This window comes from Acomys minous (assembly GCF_964271855.1).
Source record: "Acomys minous genome assembly, chromosome: 1".
Classification (NCBI taxonomy): Eukaryota; Metazoa; Chordata; class Mammalia; order Rodentia; family Muridae; genus Acomys; species Acomys minous.
In genome coordinates, this window is record NC_140483.1 from 121,545,591 (window position 1) to 121,554,075 (window position 8,485).

Sequence of the window (8,485 nt, forward strand, 5' to 3'; positions counted from 1 at the left end):
CAATGTATGTTAGAGGCATCGTGGGTTACACTTACCGACTATGGAGAACAGATCAGAATAGGGGGTAAGGCAGTGAGTAAGGAACCACAGAATGTACGATGGATGAGCTCACCCCCCAATTACAGGTCTCTCTTCAACCCCAAACTCTCACCTTCTTGTCCATCCAGAGTCAGTGGAGCTTAAAGACAGGAGTCTGGGCTTGCATCTGATGCCTCTTTTTTGTCTCACAAGAGTTTAGTAAGTCATCTATATTTGGGCCAACTTACTCAACCATGAAATGGGCACAATAAGGACTCCACCTGGGCACACGGACTGCTCCTGGCAACTGTGGTGCTTGCTGAGTGGAGGCTGTTGCTCCCTTTAGTTCTGTGTGGGGCTATAACAGAAAAGTGCCACTGTTTGTCCATGGGTCCCTCATGGGTTTGTCTTTATATTTTAGTTAACCAGATACTGCACAGTAGAACAGATGGAAACAACAATGGAAAAACTACAGACAGAGACAGACAGAGGAATGAAGTGACCCCAAACTTTAGGAACCTTTGGAGCCACATTTCTCCATATCTTTAGGGCTCTATTAGGCCTAACCCTGTCTCAAAAAATACCAAAAAACAAACAAACAAAAAGAAACATTCAATTTCATTGTACCCGTCCCCCAGTGTACAGATTACAGCTATAGGCTGGCACATGACAAGTGATTTTATTTTGGGAAATTGGGAGGAGTTTTATCTTTCTCTCAGTACGTGTATGTGTGCGTGCGTGCGTGTATGTGTGTGTGTGTGTGTGTGTGTGTGTGTGTGTGTGTGTGTATGGAAGAGGGGACTTAGAACCTGCTGGAAACAGAAGGACATTCTAGGCATACTCAGTGGCTGCATCCTGGGAGAAGGAAAAGACATGTTTGCTCTCTTAGATGGAGCCCCTGTGGTTATCCAACTAAATATTGCCTGCCTGTATTTCCTTGTCACCAATACAGGTAGGCCAGCATCCTCAAAAGGCCTCAGTTGGAGCTCTCCACAGGGAATCCTTTCTTTCCCAATCCAAGCAAGGAACATCATGTGACATATATCCTAATGGCAGAGCGAACTGAAAAAAAAAAAAAAGCAAACAAACAAAAACAACCTATGCCCGAGCCAAGAGCGATCTTTATTCTGACTCACAGACCTGAGTCTCTCCTTGTAACATTTGTTCAATCTGATAAATGTCTGCATAACATGGTTTGAGAGGCCCTGCTTTTGAACCTGGTATGGTCCTTTACCGGTGGCTTTTTCATAGTGGGACACTTATGATTTAACAGCCCCCTCAAAAGTGCTTAATTGATAAGGGTTCTGATAGGACCCATTGATAGAGTTTTCCCTCCCCTCACCCCTTACACTATCTAGCAGCCCTGCTGAAGGAAGTGCGTCTTTTTTTTTTTAAACTTTTTTTAGTTTTTTCAGATGGAGATGCCAAAATATTTTTGCCAGCTTCCAAGGCAACTAATGGAGAAAGCAGAGTTGCTCCTGTTCAGATATATCCTTGCGAGGCGTGTGAGGGCCCATATGACACATGAGTCACATGTCCCTGCTGGAGTGCGTAAGCTAATAGGCTTGTGTGGCCCAGGCAAGAGTCACATGACCTCTGGAGATCAGTTTTCTTCTCAAGTAATGGCTGAATCCCGCTTATACAGTTGTGGGAAGACTCGGCATAATGCCCCACAAAGGGGTCTGAAAGACTATAAGCCATACAGATGCAAGGGGCAGTAGTGATGCTGTGAAGGCCACCTGCCCTTACCTAAAGCTTGTGTGGAGAATTTTCCCAGTGAAAATTTCTCTCTTTCCCAGCTGAAATGGCCCTGAAGGGATGAAGTCACCAGCCTTTCTCACTGAAAATGAAACAGTATCTCTCGATGCTAAAGTGGACAAGTCTGAGTTTTATCTGTGTACCGTCTTTTACTAAAAGACTTTTCTAGGCAGTCTGTTCTTGCATTTGGAAAACATTGTTGCAAACATCTTCCGCTCTGCGGCTTTGCAGAGCTGTTCTGTACCCTCGTGACACCAGCCACTTGAGAGCTCTGCTTTCTGCACGGAGGGCAGACACAAGACCTACTCTGGCTGAAGACAATTTCGGGGGAAAAATGCGGGAGCGAGGGTCGTGGAGCTAGGAAGACTCTGCCTATTGAACATTCCATTCACAGGGTCAGAGGGGCTGAAGTTAGGAAGCCAGCTAGGCTGAGAGATGAAAATTAAGCTTCAAAAGTAGGTTACGTAATAGGTAAGTAAACATAGGTTAACAATGGCTAGCCGCTTTGCACAAAGGCTCTTCTGACATCTAGCCAACCATCTTCCCAATGCAGCATCGTTAATACTTACAGTACCAAACCTTCAATAAGTGCTGTTGTGTGGAACACTAAGCATGTGTGAGGCACTGGGCTAAGCCATTTGCATATATTTATTCATTTAACCCCTGCATAACTAAGACACGGTGGATCTCCCCCATTTTACAGAGGAGAAAAAGAAGCTAAGAAGTGTTCACTGCTACCCAAAGGCATTAGTGTTTGCATTAGCCCACAGGATGGAGAAAAAGAACTGGTACGAGTGTGTTGTAGCACGCATGTTTACATACAAAATTGGATATATATATATATATATATATATATATATATATATATATATATATATATATATTTTTTTTTTTTTTTTTAAATTAAAGATGAAATCACTTTACCTCAAACCTCAGAGTGTCTTGGAAAACATACCCCAAATAAAAGTGACCCACAAAAGTCATCCTTAAGTCCAGCCTGAGTTTACACTAATGGGTCAACAGAGAGAGGCCACAAGGCTTCAAAGCCCTTCCTCATACTGAGCTTTCTTAGCGGATGAGTCATAGGAGAAATCTGCTGCTTTTGGCCACAGTGGAAACACTCATTTCCCTAGTTGCTCGGCAGCAAAGCCTCAAGGGCAGTTGGACCTATGTGCTAATAGTGTCAGGCATTTTCTTTTCTGGTCTTAGCGTTGCTTTTAACATAATGAATCCAACTTTTGTTATCCCCTCTGGAGTTTCATTCTAAAGATCCTATATTTAGGCAGTTTCTCCTCTTGCTTAGTAGGAGTCAGGATAAGAAACTCACCAGGCCTAGATTGTCAACTGCCAAAAATAAACGCGCCTCCTCCTTTAATCCCTACATTATATTTTGCCAAGCTTCATTACAAAGGCCAGCTATTCTGTGAAGTGTGTTTTACACCGCATGAGTTAATAGAGCCTGACTTTGAAAACCCTGACCACGCGTCTAGTTACCATTCCAAAGAGCAGTGAATATTTTCTTGAGCTTCTATCCTGTTGAAAATGCTAATTTCACATTAAGCCATGCTATCAATGAATATACCCAGTAGCACCAGGCAGAATATGTTCTGGAACTTTCTCCAGTATGAAATTAAAAATAGAGAAGGGCCAGGAGTCTCTGAAATGCCCCAACGATAGTTCTTCGAGCCTCTCAGTGTAACTATTTCCTCCTGATTGAAACCTCCCTTCCTGGGGGAGGACGAGGCCTCTGAACACTCAGGAAGCAAAGGCTCAAAAAGCTCGGAAAGCTACAGGATTCCCAAAGCTCCTTCCCATGAAGATCTGGGTGGGGTGAGGTGAGGGTAGGGTGCAGGCTGGTGAAGAGGACACACTTTGGTGCAGCTGTGACATGCTGGGCTGGGAGCCCTCAGGGATGCTGGGCTGAGCTTTTCAATGCTGCAGCTGCTCTTGTGCACCCCCATTCCTGCAAATAACCCCCAACAAACTGATTGGTTCAACATAGACTTCATCAGTAAGATCATTTCTTTGGTCATTCACTGGTATTGTATCTGGAATAGACAGGCATTTGCACCCCTCTCATGGGGGAAAAGGTCATGCAACAAAGCTCAATTAGAAACTGGCAGGAATTTTATAAAAGAAAGTCCTGTGAAAACAAGACCACAGTGTATAGGGGTGCTAGGAAAGACAATTAGGATGCTTATGTAACAGGACACCTATGCTGCTTGGTTTTTGTTCACTTGAAGAAACCCAGGGTCCTTTGGGAAGAGGGAGCCTCAGGTGGGGAAATGTGTCCTGTAGATTGGCTTTTAGGCAAGTTTGTGGCACATTGACTAATGATTGATGGGGGAGTCAGCCTAGTAAGGGTGGTACCAGCCCTGGGCAAGTGGTCCTCAGTTGTAGAAGAAAGCAGGCCCAGCAAGTTGTGGGGAGAAAGCCAGTAAGCAGCATCCTTTCATGGCCTCTGCTTCATTCAGTTCCTACCCTCAGTGACAGACTGTGATCCAAATAGATGCTTTCCTCCCCCAACTAGGACACCAAATAAAGGGAAGACTGCCTTGGAGCATGTAGATTGTAGCGGCTCAGTTCTGCTTCCTTTGTCCCTTGCATCTTTCCAATCATATTTTCACCCACCCATTTATGTTCAGCATTTCAGCACTTAGGGCCTGAATTCCTCTCCAGGGAATCTGAGGCTGAAATTGCAATGGTCTATATCTTTGGAGAAGCCTTCTATCTAGTGATAGAAATAGATAGTGTATAGGTGCCGTGAAAAGATCAATCCCTGCCACAATGGCGAGCACTTCATTATACAGAATGGAGCAGGCCCGGGGCTGTATAACTTTGGGGATTCAGGGACGGACATGCTGATGAGGTGACATTTAAGATGGATTTTAAATGCTACTAGCATTTATATAGCCAGGGAGAGAATGGAGAAGGGCACAATGGATCAAGGAGTTGGTGGGTGCAAGAGGTACAAATGTATGTGATATAGAGTGAGTCACATTGGTGAGAGTGTTAAAGAGTGTAAGAAAAATATGAAAGGTGAGCCACAGGCTGAACTCACATTTTGAAGGGTCTTTAGTTCCAGGATAAGGATTGGGGATCACAGGGAAGCAGAGACTTCGGGGGGGGGGGCGCTCAAGAGACCTAGACACTTGTTGGAAAAGTAACTTAGCTAGAAAGGAGGAGCTCATGAGGGTTACTCAGAAGGACAGGGAGGCTGAATGATAACGGGCTCCTGTATCCTGATGGTGGAGAATGCTGGACCACACCCAGGGGATTCAGTGGTGTAGCCAAAGGCTTGAGAACCAGGAGGATGGATAACATCAGAGCTAACAGGCAGAAGACTGGCATCCAACATGGAGGCAATCAAGTAGCAAGAAAGGGTTCTTTCTTATTCAGCCGTTTTGTTCTGTTCAGGTCTTCAACTAGACGAAGGAGAGTCAGCCATACTGGGGAAGACAGTTTGCTTCCCCTAAATCATGGATTCACAAGTTGATGCCACTTGGAAACCTTCTTGCAGATGCAGTCCACCCAAATATATGGACAAGGCATTGGCCCAGTCAAATTGACACACGAAAGTAACTGTCACAGGGCCAGTGAGATGGCTCAGTGGGTAAGGTTGCTTGTCGTGCAGAATCCAGGTAAAGGTGGGAGGAGAGAACAAACTGCATGGATTTGTTCTCTAACCCCCATCATACACACACACACACACACACACACACACATCATTTCCTAGGTTTCTCCCCCACCTTATCATCTATCTGCTTCCAGACAGACCTTCCCAAGAAGCCAGTTTGTGTCCTCCACCTCCTTTGTGAATCCTTCAGAGGCTTCTGCTACCCCAAACCATAAGGCAACTGAGGTAACTGGTCACCTCACCAACATGGATTTCTTTCGAAGATGCTGTGCTTTTCTACTGTCAGGGCCCTCTACAAAAAGTACCAGGGCTGGAGAGATGGCTCAGAGGTTAAGAGCACTGGCTGATCTTCCAGAGGTCCTGAGTTCAATTCCCAGCAACCACATGTTGGCTCACAACCATCTGTAATGTGATCTGATACCCTCTTCTGGCCTGTGGGTGTTCATACAGGCAGAGCACCGTACACATACACACACACACACACACACACACACACACACAAAGTACCATTAGCCCCACCTTTTACTCTTTCTTCTCTTTAAGCTAGCTCCTAACTAAACCTCAAGACTTATCTTCTGCTATCTTCTGTGTAGAACAACCTTTCCAGACATGATGTCTCTCCCTGGCCCCGGTTGAGAACAATGCCCACAAGTCCCAAAGCATCCTCCTGAGCTCTCATGTCTGTCCCTCTGTATTCTAGTAGTAACCAGAGATGCACTCCATTGTTAAACGCCTAGTACGTGCCAAACCATCTACTATACACATTACGTGTCATTATCCTTGCAGGAAATGTAGAGGAATACCATGAGGAATCCCATTGCACTGATAAGAACACTGCTTCAGAGGAGAGAGGTGAAGCCATTTGCCCCAAGGCCATACTTGGTAAGAAACAGAGTCAGGATCCACACAGCTAAGCAACTGTTCCCCCGATACTGTGCTCTTTTCTGTCCTGTGCGGTGTGTTTTATTCTCCCAGACCATGTGCACTGGGGCAGGAACAGCGCTTGTCATCTTGGTAGTTACACCACTGAGCACCGTGCCTGCGGTACAGAAAAACAGTGCTGCACAAATACAAATGGATGTGGGCTGGAGGAGGTAAAGATAAAGAGTAAGTGGGAGGTGAGAGTGTAGAGCAATCACAGAGTACTTCTTTATACATTTGGAGTAAGTAAAGAATTAAGAAAAGGAATCATTAGCTGATCGATGGCGAGATACACAAGATGAAAGCAAATGGGGTGTGTGTATGTATGTGTGGTGCGTGTGTGTGTGCACACACGTGTGCACTCTGAGAACACATGTACTCCTCTGAGAGGCCATGCAAGGAGGAAGGCAGTCCTTAAGGACTGCCTGCATGTTCTAAATAGAAACTTTTATTTTGTGATGCGTCCCAAGTATGTACCTCCTTGAGCACTTGAGCATTCCATTTAGAAACCACTTACTAGATATTTGTTGATGGTTGCACTCAAGAGCAATGAATAATAAAAAGTGATCCATCCCACCATTGGGTGGTATGTGCCTGTAATTCCAGAACTTGCATCACTAAGGTGGGAGGATCATGAGTTCAAGACCAGCCTGGAATACATTATGAGTTACTATCTTACTTTTAATTCCAATTCCTCAGGATTTCTAAAATTACATTAGGGCTGGGGGGGTTAGCTCAGCAGTTAAGAACACTTGCTGCTCTTCTAGAGGAGTCAAGTCTGGTTCTCAGCACATTCACAGGTGGTAGAAGTTTAATTCTTAATCACATAGAAGAGTCAAGAGAAGGGAATTGATATCCAAATTGTGTTTATCAAGAAACCAGGCTCAGACACTGGAAAAAGCTGAGATGTCCCTCAACTGAAGAACGGACAGAGAAGCTGTGGTACATTTACACAGTGGAATACAACACAGCTATTAAAAACAAGGACATCATGAAATTTGCGGGCAAGTGGATGAAACTAGAAAAGATCATCCTGAGTGACGTAACCCAGACCCAGAAAGACACACATGGTATGTGCTCATTCATAAGCGTACATTAGCCTCGTAACACAGGATAACCACGCTACAACACACAGACCCTAAGAAAGTAAATAACAAGGAGGGTTGAAGGGAGGGTGCCTGAATCCTATTAAGAAGGAGAAATAAAACAGACACCATAGACATCTGAAGTAGATAGAGAGAGGAAAGTGGATGGGAGAGGGGGTGGGAGGGTAACTGGGGTGGGGATCACGTGGGTGGAGAGAAGAAAAGGGGGTCAAGGGGAAGGACTGGGAGAGAGAATGTAAATGGTGGTGGGCATCTTTGGGGCAGGGAGGCTCCTGGGAGTTTATGGGGTGACCCTAGCTGTGATTCCAAGCATCCTGTGTTAAGAAACATGAAGCCAACACCTTCTGTAGTCAGGTGGGACTCCCAGCAGAGGAAGGGGGACCCCAAGCCACCCATGAAACTTTTGGCCTAATATCTGCCTACAAAAAGTGCAGGGATAAAGATGGAGCAGAGATTGGCGGAATGGCCAACCAATGCCTGGCCCAACCTGAGACCCATCCCACAGGAGAGCGCCAACCCCTGACACTCTTAATGGTACTCCGCTATGCTTGCAGGCAGGAGCTTCTGAGAGGCTTCATCCAGCAGCCGATGGAAACAGATGCAGAGACCCACAGCCAAACAATAGGCAGACCTCAGGGCGTCTTGTGGAAGAGGGGAGGAAGGACAGAAGGAGTCACAGGCATCGAGGACACCACAAGAAGACCTACAGAGTCAACTATCCTGAGTCCCTGGGGGCTCTCAGAGACTGAAATTCCAACCAAGGAATATACTTGGACTGGACCTCCTATACATATGTAGCAGATATGCAGTGTGGTCATCATGTGGGTCCCCTGACAATGGAGTGGGGGCTGTCTCTGACTCTGTTGCCTGCCTTTGGATCCCTATCTCCTAGCCAGACTGCCTTGTCTGGCCTCAGTGGGAGAGAATGTGCTTAGTCCTGCTGCTACTTGAGGTGCCAGGGTGGGCTGGTACCCTTTGGGGCCTCCCCTTCTCTGAGGAGAAGGAGAGGAGGGGACTGGGAGGAGGGGGCTGTGAGGGTGGGGAT